Source organism: Pinus tabuliformis, chromosome Q (genome assembly GCF_031772625.1).
Source record: "Pinus tabuliformis cultivar Carrire ecotype Pingquan chromosome Q, CPIR1, whole genome shotgun sequence".
NCBI classification, from domain to species: Eukaryota; Viridiplantae; Streptophyta; class Pinopsida; order Pinales; family Pinaceae; genus Pinus; species Pinus tabuliformis.
The window spans coordinates 361744659-361763533 of NC_142296.1; the positions used below are offsets into that span (position 1 = coordinate 361744659).

General features: G+C 40.6%; 1 pseudogene; it reads left to right on the plus strand.

Moving 5' to 3' along the window:
* LOC149219665 (glucan endo-1,3-beta-glucosidase 13-like) overlaps nucleotides 1–18190 on the plus strand; it is a 103264-nt pseudogene extending 85074 nt beyond the window's left edge.
* Nucleotides 18191–18875: the final 685 nt, after the last annotated feature.

The following is an 18875-nucleotide window of genomic DNA, read 5'->3' on the forward strand; positions in this document are numbered from 1 at the left end:
AGCTGGGATTTGTTGAGGGATACCTCCACCAACCAATAACATACTTAATTGTTGGTCAAATACCAATTACACTTCAAGAAAGGGAATTTGTGGAAATTTCATGGTTTGGGTGGTAGATTCTACATTAATCAACAATAAACCAAATGGGATTCCCAAAGACCAAGTGGAAATCTAAGAAGAAGAATGATCAAGTACATGTCCTGATAAGGTTTTGCTGAGTTAATGATACCCAGCAGATAGAGAGGGTCCACCATATCTAAAGGATTTTGAAGGTCCTATAAACATGGAAATCGTATTTCCTTGAATAATTCCACTTTCACGAGTGGATGGATATTGTCTTATAGTTGAGGCTTTTGTCATGGTTGTCCTTAGTAGGAAAGGTAAACAAGTGTGTTAACCTAGAGTTCCCCTACTATAAGGTATTTTGAAAGAAGAGCAGGATCAATTGTAGCAGGTGCTTGAGTAAATTCTTTAATACTTAAAATATCATGTGGTGAATTATTTATTTTGACAGCTAAAGTTACAAATTCTTGAGAGGTAATCAGTAGAGGAGTAGAAACTGGACAAGGTGAAGATGAAACACAAGTTTCTGGAGTTACTAGTTCGCGAACCACTCTTTAGGTATATTAGGTTTTAAAATTCCAGACTCAATTGTTTCATACTTTGGTTCAATCACTTATGGTTCTAAGGTTTGAGTTGCTTCAAGTTCAGATTGAATTTCTCATAGTTTTGTAATTTCTATAACTCCAGTTCCTACTATGTGTGTTTGAATTGTCTCATAATCTGTTACTTCAGATTTTCTAATTGGAAGTCTCATTGTACTAGATGATTCAGGTGTAATCTTAGGGGGTAAACCCTGCATTATACGAGTTTGTTGAGGTGGATCTGCCACAGTCAATTTTAATGAAGATATGTTACTCATATATGGTGATCAATTTTACAATTTTACCAATCAAGATAAACAATAGCATTAAAAAATAAACGGGTTACTGGGTATCATAGGTTACCAAGTTGTTGTCAACTACAATATATTGTGATGTATAGGAAGTATCCTTGAATGTTGTGTTCGGTATATCTCAAACAAAAAGGTGTCTAACTTAGTTACCTATGGCAGGTTTTCAGCCCAGAGGAGGCCTTCTGATATACCCAAGAGTGCGTGGAAGCTCAGTCTATGTTAGTGTTGTCTAATGCATAATTGTACAATGGGAAGCATTCTGATATACTCCTCATACATTTTTTTTTTATTTTGTCAGTGGTGGAGCGAAGAGCGAATAGCTAGGGTTTCAGATTGCTGCAAGGGATTTCATCCATGGAAGGACGCAGAGGAGGGAGCTCCATTCCCTCCTATAAGGAGGCCATGGCCAATAAAATCCCCCAGAAAAAGTCAGAGGATATGTAGAAAAAGGAAGAAGTAACATGGAAGAGGAAATAGATGGCGCCAAAATGAAGGAGAATAATAGCACTAAAGACAAGGAGGAAGATGACAAAAAACAAGGAACAAAAGAGAAAAAACAAAAGGGACCTTGTAAACCCAAAGCTGAAATTACACCCAGAGTAGTTTTAAACGATCCTGCGCTACAAGCACACAGGGATCACATGCAAACCTACGCAATCATCAGCAAATTCATGGGATTATGGCCCACCAAAAAATCTTTACAAACATGGATCAAATACCATTGGAAACCTAAAGGGAGCATTGATCTACATCTTGGGTCAAAGGGATTCTTCATCGTGGTGTTCACAAGTATTGAGGATAAAGATAGAGTGTTTGAAGGAGGGCCCTACTTCTACGCAGCAGCAGGTCTCTATATGCGGCAATGGAAGATGAACTTTGTCCCAAACGAGAAACTTTTACTTCGGTCCCGGTGTGGGTAAGACTCTATTCAATACCTCTTGATTACTAGGAACTTGAATCGTTAGCTGCCATAGGCAATAAATTAGGTAGGTTTGTCAAAGCATCTGAAGCTACTAGAAGGGGAAAATATACTTCCTTTGCAAGGATATGTGTTGAGATGGATCTATCCGGAGCTCTTCCGGATGAGGTAATATTGGAAGTTTTTGATGAAGAATGGGTACAAACGGTGGACTACGAGCATATCCCGTTCAGATGTTGTAGATGTCATGAACATGGGCACCTTCTCAGAGACTTCCCTCTCAGTAAAGAAGAGAATAAAAGCAAAACTAATACAATGAAAGACCCGGACAGCTTTCACAAGGTGGTACATAGAGGAAAAGGTGGCAAAAGAGGGCAAAAGCAACAACAAAATGAGGGACAACAAGTTAGTCAGAACCAGTTCCAAGTTCTTGAAGAGGACAAAGAAAGAACAACAGAAGATCAAGCACAGGAAGGGAGTATGGGGGAGAAGGAGAAAGAAATCAAACACAGGAAAATGATAAACAAAAAGGGATTATGATGAGTGATACAGAATCGGAGATGGATCAGGAAATGACCCAGAGTGAGATGGAACTGGAGGAATGTGAGATACAGGAGATTCTTGAAAGAGAACACCTAGATCTGGAAGGGTTCTTAATTCAGGGAACAACTGATGGGGTAGAATCGTTACCTCAAGAAGAGCTCAATAGAATACAACAGTTGTATTTATGGAAAACTCAGGAAAATGGTTCGAAGGGGGGAAAACATGGATAGGCTAAGTAACGAAGGTGTGAAAATGATAAAAACTACTCTGAGATTAGCACCTAGAAACACGAGAAAGAAAAGAGGCAGAAAAAAGCAGAACGAGCTATTGATGGAATGTGGAAAGCTCATGATAGATTCAGGTAAGATGAAAGATCTTACCAGCTACTCCTTTACAAATATTTAATTATGAAGTTCATATCTTGGAATATTAGAGGTCTAGGCAGTAAAAGAAAACAGAGAATGCTTAGTAATAGAATGAAACATGCAGCTCCGGATATAATTTTCATCCAGGAAATGAAATGTTCCATTCAAAAGTTAAGACAAATACATGGTAAATGGCTTAGTAGGTTTGAGTTTCTAGAAGTTAAAGTAGAGAACACAGTAGGAGGCATTCTCACTCTCTGGAACCCTCAAAGAATTGACATAATAGATGCTGAGGCTTCAAGGAATTATTTATCAGTAGTTATTCAGCCTATAGGGGATAGGGGTACCTATCTAGTCACGAATGTGTATGGCCCTCAAAGGATAGATGAGAAACTCAGGCTTACAGATTCCCTAGCAAATCTCAAGGAGAGACATGTAGGAATACCCTGGATCATGGGAGGGGACTTCAATATGATAAAATCACTTTCGGAAAAAAAAAGGGGGAACCAGAGCACTAGGTAAAGACTCTTTAGCATTTCAAATCTTTACAGATAATATGAAACTAGTGGACATTGAAACAAACAATGGCCTCTTTACATGGAACAATAAGAGAGGAGGAGAGTCTCATGTAGCCTCCAAGTTGGATAGATTCATTATCTCTGAGGACCTTATACTTATAGATAAGGAAATAATAGCGAGTGTTCTTCCCTTTGGAGGCTCAGATCACTGGCCAGTTCAAATGGAGATCCAGGGCATAGGTACCCCCGGAATAGACCTTTCAGATTTGAGAATATTTGGCTTTCACACCCAAAATTCATCAGCAATATTGAAAAATGGTGGGCAGAAGATCTACAGATTCAGGGAACTAGAATGTTCCTTCTACATAAAAGATTAAAGCACATAAAGATGAGGCTCAAAGATTGGAATAAGAAGAATTTTGGCAATATTTTTGTAGGAAAGAAATCGGTGGAAAATAAAATGCAAGAACTCAACCAAGCTATGATCAAGGAAGGTTTTGATAAAGACAAAAATGATCTAGTGGAGAAACATCATCAAGAATGGGAGAACTTGTGTAAACAAGAGGAAATATTTTGGAGACAAAAATCTAGAGTCCAATGGCTAAAAGAAGGAGAGCGTAACACTAGATTTTTTCACAGATCCACCATGGTGAACAGAGCTCACAACAGAATCTCTTCGATAAAAAATGAGGATGGATAGCTTCTACAATCCCATGAGGATATAGAGGTGGTGTTAGTTCAACACTTCCGAGAAATAGCTCAGGAAAATAATTCAGAAAGAGAACATTTCATCAAGGACTTAACCAAGCATATACCTAAGCTGGTGTCTAGAGAGGACAATTTCAATCTTAACAGACCAGTGACTGAAGAGGAGGTTAGTGAGGTCCTCAAAGATATGCAGAATGGCAAAGCACCAGGCCCAGATGGCTTCAATGTGGATTTCTTTAAAGCTTGCTGGAATATTGTAAAAGAGGATATTTTGAATGTTGTGGAGGATTCCAGGGTGAACAGAACTATTTTGAAGGTGCTCAACACCTCCTTCATCTCCCTGATCCCTAAACAGGACAATGCACAAACACCAGAAAGGTATAGACCCATAGCTCTATGCAACGTGGTATACAAGATAATATCCAAGGTAGTGGCCAATAGACTCAAACCTCTGCTTCCTACTCTAGTTTCGGGGGAACAATCAGGTTATGTTGAAGGCAGACAAATATTGGATAACATCATTCAAGCTCATGAAGTGGTTCACTCACTAACTAGCAAGAGGTTCACTCAGTAAGGTGCTCAATTGGACATAGCCAAAGCTTATGACAATGTGAACTGGACCTACATCAGGAAAGTGCTAATGGCGTTTGGTTTTGATCACAACTAGGTAAGATGGGTCATGGCCCTGGTGACCTCTTCCAGCTTTTCAATACTGGTTAATGGCTCTCCCTCTGAGATTTTTCTTCCTTCAAGAGGTCTGAGGTAGGGAGATCCGCTCTCTCCCTTTCTCTTCATACTCATGATGGAAGGTCTTGGTCAGTCTATCAAGCATGCCAGAGTAATGGGCAAAATTTAGGGTCTTCAACTGAAGGAGAATGGACAAGCTTTGACTCATCAACAATTTGTAGATGATACCATGTTACAGGGAATCCCCACAGTCAACGAGGCTCTAGCATACAAACAAATACTGAATGACTTTGCCATGGATTCAGGTATGGAAGCTAATCTCTCCAAATCCAAAATATTTTTCTTTAATACCAACATTGCTATTCAGAGAAATATCTCCAGAATTCTAGGCTTTCAAAGGGATTCCCTCCCTTCAAAGTATTTGGGAGTTCCTCTAACTGCAAAACCTTTGCACAAGAGCATTTGGGAACCGTTGATCAACAAAATGCAGGATAAAGTCAGAAAATGGATGAGCAGATCTTTAAATCTGGCTGGTAGACTGGTGCTGACAAAGGCAGTGCTCCAATCAATTCCAATTTTCATGCTATCAGCACTCCCTGCCCCAAAAGGAGTCTTGCAGCAATTCAGAAACATCCAAAGAAACTTTCTCTAGGGCAGGGAGGAGACAAGGAAGAAATGGGCCTTGGTCTCATGGGAAAAGATCTGTAAACCCAAGAATCAAGGGGGCCTAGGCTTGGATGACCAGGAGATTCTAAGCAATGTTTTAGGGGCCAAACTCTGGTGGCGTTGGGTTAAAGATCCAAAGGCTCAATGGGCAAGCATCTGGAAAGAAAAATATGCTAGCTCTTGGCAATACACTGATCTCATAAGGATGTCTGGAAATATAAAGGGCTCTGCCATCTGGAACAAAGCCTAGGAGAACAAAGGTTTAGTACAAAGAAACAGCTTTTGGGAAATCAGAGAGGGAGATCTAGCTCTATTATGGGAGGATAAATGTCAACAAGAACCAATATTGTTACAAGAGGATTTTTTGGACCTTAAGCGTGACACTGATACCCAAGGATTGACAAGAGTAAAAAAAAAATTGGATTATACTCACAATACAAGAAAATGGGGGACATGGAAAAATATAGATTGCAGGAATAATAGAACGTTGAAAACAAAAGCAGAGGCTCTTGAGAAAATATTGGAACAAAGGATGATTTTGGTATCGGGAGGGCAGGACCAACTAAGATGGGGATACAACAACGAAGGCATCTTTAATATTAAGGAAGCAAAAGGTATTCTCCTTGAGCTGGATTCCTAGGCTCCGAACAGGATCTGGCAGAACCTATGGAGACATCAAGGTTGGATGAAGATCAAACTCTTCATGTGGCTGGTTCATCACAAGAAAATCTTGACTTGGGACAACATTAGAAAGAGGGGTATGCTGGGGCCTTCCAGATGCCAACTCTGTGAAGCCCAAGAGGAAACAATGGAACATCTTCTCAATAGCTGTATTTTCACATCCAGGTTATGGGATTCATTTGCCACCATTTTCCAACAGTCCGACAGGGACAAAGAGAGTATTACTAACACCCTAAGCAGATGGAGAAGAAATTTTTTGGATAATGAAGTTCTCAACTCTGCTTGGGCTCTTATGCCAAGCTTTATTATTTGGAATATTTGGAAAGAAAGGAATAAGAGAATCTTCAAAAATGAAAAGAATCCTGCTCTTCACCTGTTTGATCAGATCTTAAAACAGCTTAAGGAGACAGTCAGCTCTTCAGTAAGGAATCTCCCCAAAAATCCTCCCTCAGAGGCCGATTTGAGAACTCTCAGGCAGTTAGGTATGCAAGGGATCATCCCACAAGGCCTGGATAGAAAAGCAAGCAAAATGGAAATTGAAAAGGAGTTCTGGCATCCTCCTCCGAAAGGTTTTTTGAAATATAACATAGATGGAGCTTCAAAAGGTAACCCGGGAATTGCGGGCTTTGGCGGGGTTCTTCGGGATGAAGCAGGTAGCATCCTCTTCCTCTTCCATTGTCATTTAGGGAGAGTCACCAACAACATGGCGGAATTAATGGCGATGGAGAAATGCTTAGATTTTCTAAAGCAATAGAACTACCGAAATGTGATTATAGAAGTCGACTTTGAGTTAGTCGTTAACTCGGTAAAGAATTAGTTGCAGAACATGGCCGGAGAAAGTCTCACAACACTGGAAGTTAATCTGGGTATTCCAGAGAATTCAGGGTCACCTTTAGGGACTAAACTCAATTAGATTCAACCATGTGCGCAGAAAGGCTAACAAACTGGCGGACATCTTGGCCAACCAAGGTGTGAGCTGCAAGGAATGCAGAGTTTCAACACGGTGGCAAGTAATGCCTCAAGGCAACCTAAAAATTCTTTGTTATAACCAGGCGAAAGAGGATAAAGAAGTGTTTCAGGATAAAGCTAAAAAGGAAAGGTCTCAATGACCAATTCTCAGTTGGATTCTCTAATTTTGGTCAAATAGGTCGTAGGTGGAAGGCAGATCATGGTCGGCTTTAGCAGCACTGATAATATCAACTTCAAAAATCACTGATATAGGTTAGGCCGATGGCTCTGTTCTGGAAATATCAACACAAATATAGGTTTCGGACTCAGTAGTAGTGATAAGGAGGAGTTGGACGGATTGCTCAGTATTCCAGAGGGAAAGATCAGCACAAACCACGGTTTCGGGTTAAGAAGTAGCGATAAGGAGGAGAAGGACGGGGTTCAGGATTTTTCTGGCAGCCATTTTACCCATGGTTTCACCTTTCGGGAGGGAAAACCGCCTCTTGATCAGTTTGAAGGTGATCGCACTACTCTCAAACAAAAAGTGGCTTTTGTGAAACGAAAGCGATTCCATACAACTTCTGACACGTGGCTGAGGGATGGTGCGGTAAACTGCCCTCATCGCACGCTAAAGTTCGGTGCAAATGCACCGTGCAATATTGATCTCATCCGTTGGATTCCGCGGAGCAAATCAACGATCAGAAATGATCATGTAGTTTGGTGGGGTCGGGGCGTTATTCAGTGTGCAGCTTCTCGGTGCGAAATCCTCCTCTGTCGTCGGATTGAGCACATGGATTGAACGGTCACGATTAAGAGGCAAGTCTGGTGTTTGATGGCGGGGTAATTAGCGGGATTTAGGTTTTCTAAAGGGTTAAGTGATAACTTTTGTTGGGTTGGGAATCTGGCCTTAAGCGGTAAGCACTCCCTTTTGCGGGGTCCACAGTGCCTGATATACAGTTGTACACTATGTCAAATATTTTTGGTTTAATGAATTTGAAGGAACGTCTCTTGCTTTAGCAAAAAAAAGATATACTCGTCATACATGGAGCGCCTTCTATAGAATAAATACCTTATATACTCTACTGTACGTGGAATACCAATCACTCGCAGAATGTAACACTGACAAATAATGATAGCTCCTATCTCTATAGATGTTGGAGCATCTCTTCCAGCCTAGATCCACACTAAATATGGTTAATGTTGATTAATTGTTGCCTTTAAATGTTTTAATTGATTTTAATGTCTCACTTTTCATTAAAGGTAATAAGTGTGTATGATATCAACTGGTATAATAACTCAATTCCAATTGTTGCAACTAACATGAAATTATAACCTTTTTTATTTGATGAATCTTATTTACGAAAAAGAGAAGGCTTCATTCACTTTTCAACAATGCAAAAATCCTATCTTCAACAAATTTCATTTCACCAATAAACTAACTGATTGAAAAGCACCTTTTCAAAATAAACCCTAGACTTTTTGTAACACAAAAATCAATTCTTAAGAAGAAACATAAGAAACTCTTAATATGCATGAATTTTCAAAATGATGTAATCAATATCATTTCAATGCAAGCATGATTTTCTTCATTTTGTGAAAACAAAATTTTCATATAATGTAATAAATCTTTCCAAAAACATAAGTAAAATGATTCTGAAAATAATTATTGTGGAGAAAGAAATATGCAATAGACCTGATCATTCACTATAGTGACTCTTTCCTTCAATAGGTCAACTAAGTAACCTATATTACATTGAGTTTTCACGTTACATACACTATAACTTCTGCGCAGACCTGCAGTCGAAGTGCTTGTAGATTTGATGGAAGGCATAGGGTTCGACCTGGAAACCCTAGGCCCTAGGTCTAGGTGACGCAGGTGTCGCAGACATGGCAGTAGCAGTACAGGCCTTGAGCTGTAGCTGGCAGAGTCAACTAAGCTGCGGGAGAAGGACAGTCGTGCAAGCCGCCAGCTGGAACCTGCAAACGGTGTTGGGGTTTCTCGTGGAACGGGATTTTGAACTATTCCGTAAAAGGTGACCCAATATGGTGAAACCTCTCCGGCAATGTTTCCATTACCTGTGCTTTCGGAGGTTTCAAAGAACAGGAGCTATTCGCTGTGCACATCCGGTGACGGTTGAGAAGATCATTAAGGTAAACGGGACCGTTTTTTACTATGGTAAACCCTAGAGAGTCGGTGGATCTGGACCCTACCCCGGCAGACATTCTCTCCATCTGGGGAAAGGAGGCTTCAACGGAAAACATAGAACTTCATTTTGGTCACTTGGGCAGCTCGGCGAACGCTCTGCTCACGGGAGGAGGCATTTGGCATTCAAACGCGGCAACAGGATTGTTGGATGAAAGCTTGGAGCCCCTAGGTGGGATTGGAAGCAGAGGCACGATAGAAGCAAACAGGGGCGGAGGAAGGAGCTGGGAGCCGACAAACCTTCATGCATGGCCTGGACTGCCCAAAAACAAGATCGACGAAGTACACAGCCATAAGTTGCTTTCCCCGTCAAAAAATTTCTCGTCGTCGGGAGGTTTGGAGGATATTATAAACTTTCCAACTTTAAAAGGGGTATGGAGGACGGTTGGAGGAGTGCAGAGCGCAGGGAAAGAGCTGGGAGAAGGAAGCAATCAGTCGGCGGTTCAAAGAACCTTGTTTCCATGCGAATCGCTGCAGTCAAAGGAAGTAGAGGGTTCGGCCGGCATCGGGGTTACTAACCCTCCGAGGGTTTCGGACACCCATCCAGATTTGGGGAAGGTACCTGAAGGAATTAATCTGTATTCAAATGAAGCCGGGAGCCCAGTGGAGGGTTTGGTCGAAACCCTAAGTGAGCAGGACCTGCGAGCTGAGAAAGATGGATGCGGATTTTTCGGGGATGCAAGAGCACCAAACTCTACCTCAGAAGAACGAGTCACATCTAGAGAGGCAGCGAAGGTAGGGGAAAAACGGAAGAAAGCAAAATCCTGGAAATCCAAAAAGGTCACAAACTTGGTCTTAGGCATGGACGTTCAGGCCGAGGAGGCGCTGGAAGTGGCGGAGAGCACTCTAGTGGGCAGAGTGAGGGGCAGATATATTTCTGGCAATTTTCTAAAGCAGTGGGCCGCGAGCCAGTGGTCTCATTCTCCAGCGAGCAACTTCTCGACTGCTACTCTGATGAATGGTTGGTTTATGGTGAAATTCGACTGCAAAAAGGCTATGGAATGGGTCGAGGAGCGTATCTGGGCCTTCGGAGATCGTCCTGTCTTCTTCAAACGTTGGTCGCCCATGTTTGACGCATCAAAGGAGAAGGTTACAAACCAACCCGTCTGGGTAAGAGCTCCTAATTTACCTCCTTATCTATGGGTCGACTCAGTCTTTAAGTCCATTGGAGACCACTTAGGAACTTACCTGGACGCAGATAGATCATTCTTGCAAACTTATGAAAGAGCGGTGGCGAGGATTCTCGTCAGGTTAAATCCATTGGAAGGACTTGCAAAAACCGTCTCATTACAATATAAGGAGTTTGTATATGAACAGAAGTTAGATTACGAACTCTTTCCCTTTAGGTGCTTTCGGTGCCAAGAATATGGTCACCTGGCAAGGGATTGCCCCACGGGGAAGAGGAGAAGAAAGCTCAAAAGCAGAGAAGAGGATAAGGAAGGCATACGGAGAAAAATTGTGGAGCCGATGGAGGATATAGTACTGGAAGCAGACCATCAGAGAGCAAATCAGGAGGCCCCGGCACAAGAGGACAAACATCGGGAGGAAGAGACCCCCCTGCGCAACAAAAATGTCCAGTCTCCAAAGGAACCATCTCCGGACGGTTCAGCCATCCCCTCTGCGGACGTTCCACCTGGTATGCAGACTTCTACTCAAACACTCTCTTCTCTTTCTGAATCTGTAAAAGATGTAATGCCTCCAGATTGTAATATGCAAATAAATCATGAAGACCCCATTCAAAATATTGAATCTCTCTCGGATGCCCTTCCCTCCCTAAATCTGAACTGTGAGGCCCCTTCCAATCCGGTACAGATCCCTATTATTACATCCCCTGTTCGCCATTACAATCTAAGGTCTCATGGCAAAAGACCGGCTGGTCATCATCCTGTTTTAGACTCAGTAGGAGGCCTCTGTCCTGAGTCGTCGAAAAGTCTTAAAAAAAAAAACAGAGGAAGAAAATCCCTTTTTTCTAAAGCACAAGTTAAGGCAAAATTTGATGTTGAGGATGGTAAACAAATGTCAATCCCTGGGGCGCTTAGAGCAGCAAAACCCCCTGAGATGGTTGTTAAATGATCTGCCTATCTTGGAATTGTAGGGGGTTGGCTAGTAAACCCAAAAAACTAGCGTTGAAGGATTTAATTACTCGACACAACCCAGATTTGGTTTTTCTACAGGAAACTTTGGGAAACAGCTCTGATGTTGAAGCCTCCCTTGGCTCACTGTTTCCGGGTTGGGTTTTCACTGCTCTGGATGCCTCCGGACATTCAGGTGGTCTTGCAATCGGCTTCAAGAAGGGAAGGTTAAAAATGCAAAATTCTTGGGGCTTTTCCCATGCACTTGGACTGGAGATTCAGTCCCCGGATTTTGAGCAGTCGTTTCTGGTCATCAATGTGTATGGCCCTTGTCAAGGCCGGGTATCCTATTGGAATGATCTTCTCTCGAAAGACCTGCTCCAAAACAAAAACCTTTTAATTGGAGGAGATCTAAATTTTTCCTTGGGGGCTGCTGAAGCATGGGGTCCAAATGCAAGAGAAGACCCTCTGGCTGATTTCTTCTTATCAACACTTCAGAGCCACAATCTGTTAGATGTCAACATAATTAAGGCAAAACCAACTTGGAGAAATAGAAGAACTGGGGAGGAGAGAGTTGCAAAAAGACTGGATCGTTTCCTCATAAACGCCTCGCTGGCCTCCCACATTCCCCTCTTCAGACAATGGGTGGGGGAAGGGGGAAACTCTGATCATTTTCCTATATTTCTAGAATTCTCCAAGTCCCCTCCCAAACCGGCTTCTCCTTTCAAGTTCAACTCTTCCTGGCTCCAGGAGGAGTCTTACATCCAGCTGTTCAGAAATACTTGGAGACACCCGGGCACTTCCAGTCCGGAAAACAAAGGAGCCCATTTCATGGAGAATCTAAAAAGGCTAAAGAAGGAAACCATTGAATGGGCCGCGGAGAGAAGGAGGAAGCAATATGAGGAAATGGCTAGCATCGATGAAGCCCTAAGCGCTTTAGAAGACCCTGATGCTAATGCATATATAACTCAGGAGTCGAAGGAAAGAATTTTGGAGCTAGAAAAAAGAAGAGCAAAGATCCTTCTTGACAGAGAAGAGGAATGGAGGTTAAAAAGTCGGGCAATTTGGTTGAAAGCCGGGGACGAGAACACAAAATTCTTTCACAATTATGCAAAGGGAAGGAAAAATGCCAATACAATATGGAAGCTGAAGGATGCAGAAGGAAGGGAACACTCCTCTTTCGAGGCAGTCTCAAGCCTGGGGAAGAGCCATTTTCAATCTCTCTTTGCCGATCCAGGAGGGATATCAATAGCTGAAATCATTCGTACTGCACAAGCTTTCCCACGTTTTGTGGAGGAGGAGGAGGCAGAAAACCTATTCAGAGAAGTGACTAAGGAGGAGGTGGAACACGTCATAAAATCAATGCCAAAAGATAAAAGTCCAGGCCCGGACGGCTGGACTATAGATTTGTTCCTCCACTTCTTTGAGCAGATTGGCGATGAATTGACAGATGTGGTGGAGGAGTCAAGGAAGAAAGGAGAAATCTATGGGCCTTTCAATGCAACCTTCATAGCGCTCATCCCGAAAAAGGAGGATCCGGGATCCTTTGAGGACTTCAGACCTATATCTTTATGCAATACTATTTACAAGATCATAGCAAAAGTCATAGCGGTGCGTTTGAAGCCCATTCTTTCTGTTTGCATTTCAAATGAGCAATTTGGGTTCCTGGATGGTCGACAAATTCATGAGGCCATTGGGGTGGCACAGGAAACCATCCATAGTATTAGACAAGCTAAAAAGAAAGGAGCAGTGTTGAAATTAGATCTATCCAAAGCTTACGACCGTATTAATTGGTCATACCTCAGGCTTCTTTTGACACATCTCGGCTTTAAGGTGGAATTCATAAAATGGATAATGGGGTGTATTTCAGATGTAAGTTTTGCTGTTCTGATAAATGGGGCCGCCTCTCAATTTTTCAAAAGCCAGCGAGGCCTGAGACAAGGATGCCCTCTCTCTCCTCTCTTATTTCTTCTGGCTGCTGAAGGCCTCAGCCGACTAATTTCAAAAGCAAAGAGAGCAGGTTTGATAACAGGTTTGGAAGTAGCTATAAATCTTTACATTACTCACCTCCTGTTTGTTGATGATATCCTGTTATTTACAAATGGAAATAGGTTTGAACTAAAAGTGCTCAAAGACATTCTTGACATATTTTTGAAAGCTACAGGGTTGCAAATAAATTCCAGGAAGTCGCAGCTTATTATGGAAGCTTTCTCCAGACAGGAGGAGATCCTGATCACTTCTTACTTGCCCTTTGAAACATGCAGTTTGGATCAGCCCTTCAAGTACCTGGGGTTCTGGCTAAAACCCTCTTCATATAGGAAGCAGGATTGGAACTGGCTGGTGGCAAAAATTGAACAAAGGATATCTCATTGGAGCTTCAAATGGTTATCAAGGGCTGGCAGATTAACCCTGATAAACTCCGTCCTTCAGGCCATCCCGGTATTTTGGGCTGCCCTGACCTGGATCCCAAAAGGTGTTCTTCATAAAATTAAGCAAATTTGTAGCAGATTCCTGTGGTCGGGTGCAAAACAAGACTCTGTCCTTCCGTGGGTAGCTTGGGACAAGATAGCCAGACCAAAGGACTGGGGGGGATGGGGCATCAAACATCTCGTCGATTTTAGTCAGTCCCTAGCAGCAAAATCAGGATGGAGAATTATTGAAGCAGAAAACTTGTGGACCAGAGTGATAAAAAGGAAGTATATTGATCCAGTTCCTCTTGAGGATTGGATCCGAAGCCCAAATAAAAAAGGAAGAAACTGCTCAGTAGTATGGAAGGCTACTACAGAGGCTTTCCCCATAATTGAACAAGGCCTTGCTTGGCAAGTGGGAAATGGAGAAAGCATTCGGATAGGCAGGGATCCGTGGGTTGGTTGCAGCGATCTATATGCTCTCCCCCCAGGTCTCCTTGCACATTTAGATTCAAGAGGGATTCACAGTTTAAGCCAGATAACAAATATGGCGCTGCAGTCCATTTGGGGTCAGGAATGGAAATCGGTAGAGGAGCTCGGTATTGATAACGTTTGGAGAAATGAATGGCAGAGTTTCATCCACGAACTCAAGCGTTCTAGTGTCAGAATAAAGGACCGTCCAGATACACTTGTTTGGGCACATGCGGAGACGGGCTTATATTCCCCAAAGGCTGGCTATAATTTCCTGATGAACAGAAAGGGCTGGGATCCCCCTATCTGGTGGGCAAAACCCCTTTTCAAGCTGAAATGCCCCAAAAAAGCCAGACTTTTCCTATGGTGTGCCCTCAAAAGGAAAATACCTACGTGGGATGTACTGATAGCTCGCTATAAGGAGGGACCGAGCCGATGTGCTCTATGCAAAGTAGCCTCAGAATCCATTAATCATCTATTCGTGGAATGCTCATTCACAATCCAAGTATGGGAGGCAACGAAAAGGCTACTTCAGATCAACGCCAGATGGGAAGGGGTTGATCTAAATGCGGCTTGGGAGGGTTGGTGGACCAATCACCCTGAGAAGAATCTGAGGAATCTTCCTCCTATTCTCTGTTGGGGCATATGGTTAGCCAGAAACCGCAGCATTTTCAATGAAAAAACATTCCCAGCGGAAGCAATAGCTATTCAGAGCTCAGCTATCTTATCCAGCATTCCTGAACCTGAGACCCCTTCAGGCACACCCCAGAGGGCAGAAATTCAGATCAAAGATGGCATCCCTTGGGCTTTTTTCGACGGGGCAGCACAAAATAATATTACTGGGGCAGGAATTATTATTCATCTTAGCAATTCACACTCTCTAAAAGCCTCAGTGGGGTTAGGGACGGGCACAAACAATTTTGCCGAACTATCCGCCTTAAAACTGCTCCTCTGTTGGCTTATCCATAGACAAATCCTCACAGTTCAGATTTTTGGAGATTCATCAAATGTTGTGAATTGGGTCAATGGGAAATTTAGATGCAGAAATTATTTATTAATGCCTTTGCTTGAAGAAATACAAAATCTAAAATCATCTTTCACTGTTTTCTCTCTTGCACACATATACAGGGACAGAAATGTTGAAGCAGACGAATATTCTAAGACTGGTCTACAACAGGCTATGGGTACGTGGAGGATAAAGGAACAGGTCCAGGACCAGATCCGTGAGACGGATTTGGCCCCATATGCATAATGTTTTTTGCTGCAAGTTGGGAAGGAGCCAGAAACAATTGTCTTAAACATGTTTTTTGGCGGTTCTGATTTTGATCTTTAAAACTTTATTATTTAATCAGCTCCTGTATTGGAGTAACTCGGATAAAACTCTATGATTTTCATACTGTTATATGTCGTGGGTCGTTTTCCTGTATGGAGGCCCGGTGGGACTGTGACTGTCTCTGATATTTTTTGGGGCGGCTGCGTTACAGGCCGAGTTTACTTATCGAACTTGGTGTATTTTGTATCATTTGGATATTTCAGTCATCCTTGATGACAGCTTGGGTGAGGTCTCTCTACCTCCCCGGTTTCAGGCAGTTTTTTCCAAACTGCTGGATGTTAACTCATCGGTTTGTAGCTCTTTTATTTTTTATAATAGAAAAGCTCGGTTTTTTTCCTTGGAAAAAAAAAGGTCAACTAAGTAACCAAACCAAAAGAGTTTAACAATGCAAAATTCCACATGAAGCCACCAAATAAAATTAAAGCAAACAATTTCATTTACAAGACACTGAAAATCATTTCAAGAACCAAACCACACCTTTGATTGAGGTTCAAGTAGAGAAAAAGACAGAGAAATTTCAATTTTCCAAAGATCATCACGGATCAACAGCGGACGTCAAAGTGATGGTCGCAGTTGTTAAGGTAAAAAGTGTGATGTCAGCCCACTGTTACTCAATGCAACTCGTGATATGCGCAAGAAACCAAAAAAAAAAAAAAGATAATAATAATAATATATATATATATATATATATAATAAAATAAATAAATAAAAATAAAAATAAAATATAATTAATTAATTAATTAAATTAAATAAATAAATAAAATAATATATATATATATATATATATATATATATATATATATATATATATATATATATATATATATATATATATATATATATATATATATATATATATATATATATAAAGATCAAACAGTTCTAGAATTCCAAAATTAATGAAGGTTGACCAAAAGACTCAAAACGCAACTCAAATTTTTCAAAAGCATAGGAAACTGAAGAGCATCTCGCTCCCCAGTATGGTCGCCAATTTGTTAGGCAGAAAAATCTCATTCTATGGATAGAACAAGATCTCCCTAGGCTTGGAAACCAAGCCTAGAAACAAATAGACAAATAAATGCAAACATTCCCTAGTTTATGACTGAATCACAGATATAAGAGGATGAAAAGACTCATACCATTTCACTAAATACCCATTGATGACCCTTATTGTTGTCCTTTGTAGCTTCCAACCTTTCTCCCTCGATGTTCCAAGAGGATACTTGCAAATACAAAACCAAACAAGAGATCAAAGCATAACATATATCAAATATTCAATCATAAACCATGTAAGAGATCAAGGAGGCTTACAATAAATATTATAACACATGCATATGGGAAAGAAACAAATATTTGTATTAATGATAAAGAGAAGGAGATTTACAACCAAGTGCCTTGATGTTGGAGTCTCCTTGCAATGATCATAAACCCAATCCTTTGAAATGGAAAGAACTCCAATGGAAATTTGAGTAGCATGTAGATTAGTTCATAGGTTTGAAATGGCAACCCAACTCTCTTTGAAGGCATTGTACTTATACAAGGGAGTGGAATTTGAGATATCCATGAATCGAGGAGAGAGATCCATAATGAGTGGGATGGATCCACTATAGGAGGAAGGAGGTCTGGGATATGGGGAGCTCAAGCTCAATCTCAACAAATCTGGATTAGATACTAACCACAAGGCTTCTAGAAAAGGAAGCTTTGTTTACATTTTATTCTTTTACCTCAGTAATAAGATCATCACAACCTTAAAATAGGCTAAATCATGATGGCATCGCTCTATATATACTATGAAATCATGCATCATCGTAGCTTGTAAACTGAGTTCTGACGATGTCCTTCAAAATTAGGGTTTTTTAGATATTTAATCTAGGATTCTTATACACCATTGAAAGGTATTTATTCCATCTTTCAAGGGGACTTATAATCATAGTTCATCAATTCATGTAATACCTGCATTTGGTCTCATTTGCATAAGACTGACAAATTGATGTGTAATGCCTACAAGGGAGGCCTTAAAGAGCCCGTAGAAACTCCTTAAAACGTTGCAAATTATAATGGAAATCCAGTCAGACACGTGATAAACAACACTATAACTCCTTTGAGGCTTGGTCAGGAGATTGATACATACATTTTTTCCCTCTTTAACAAGAATTAAAATCCTAGATTGGAGTTAGAAAAAAATTGGGGTCTCTTCTATCCTGATGAGACCAAGGTTTATAATGTCGATATAAGTGGCATTGGGTTTCCCTATGTCTCTACTAGGGGGGGATTAAAGGTTGTTGATGGAACCTCTTTGTGTGTAGTTTCTCCATTAGCCAAAGAATCTGACTTGCAGAAGAATTTGGATTAGTCGTGTGGATATGGGAATGTGGATTGTTCCCCTTTTCAACTAATCCAACCTTGTTATGAACCAGATAATCTTGCTTCCCATGCTTCATATGCCTTTAATATTTATTACCAGAAGAATGGAGCCTCATCTATGGCTTGTAATTTTGGTGGAATGGACAATATAACCACCATAAATCCAAGTAATTTTTCATTGGTTTTTCTTATATTTTATTTGATTCCTACATAATATTTTAATATAAGATGTCTTCATAATTGGAATACACCTCCACAACTTGGAACTAATAACTATCTGAGTTTCTATGTGTTTGAACTTTCATTGCTTGCAGACTATGAATCTTGTGTGTATACAACATCTAGATAAAGTCCTAGATCTATTGTTTCGTGTTAGTTACCTATATTTTAAATTCTACAGTGTTGCATATGAGATCTATAAACTTGGATGCATCAATAATGGTGGAAATGGTAACTTAATTTTTTTTGTGACCTTCCTAGTTTATATATTGTACTCTAAAATATCACTTTAGAATAACTTTGAATTTGTTTCACATAATTCCCATTATATTGTTCACCTTATGAATAAATAACATGAAATAACATATTTACGTTTGTACTATGTTCACCACTTAGCATGTCACTCAACATATCTAGCTTGCTACAACAATTTAATATCCTTTTCAAAATTGTTAAAATTTGTGCTTGGGTTACTTATATGAACCATCTATTAATGTTTTTTAATATGGATTTTAGTTGTTGTAACATTTTACTGTGTTATAGTAAAATATATTTCCTATTATTATTTGTCTATGTTATTTATATATTTTTCTATTCTATATCTTTAAAATGTTTTTAAGGAGATGATTAATATCCTTGTCTAAGGCAATCCAATAGCTCAGTGCCAACTGTAAAATGTCATCTGATGTTTACATTGTAATCTTATATGGACATGATATACATATCTACACCCAAAGAACTTGTCCTTCAGCTAACACGGAAAGGATGAAACACCAAGCAATGCTTCAGATTTACATAAACAAATGTGCTAAATG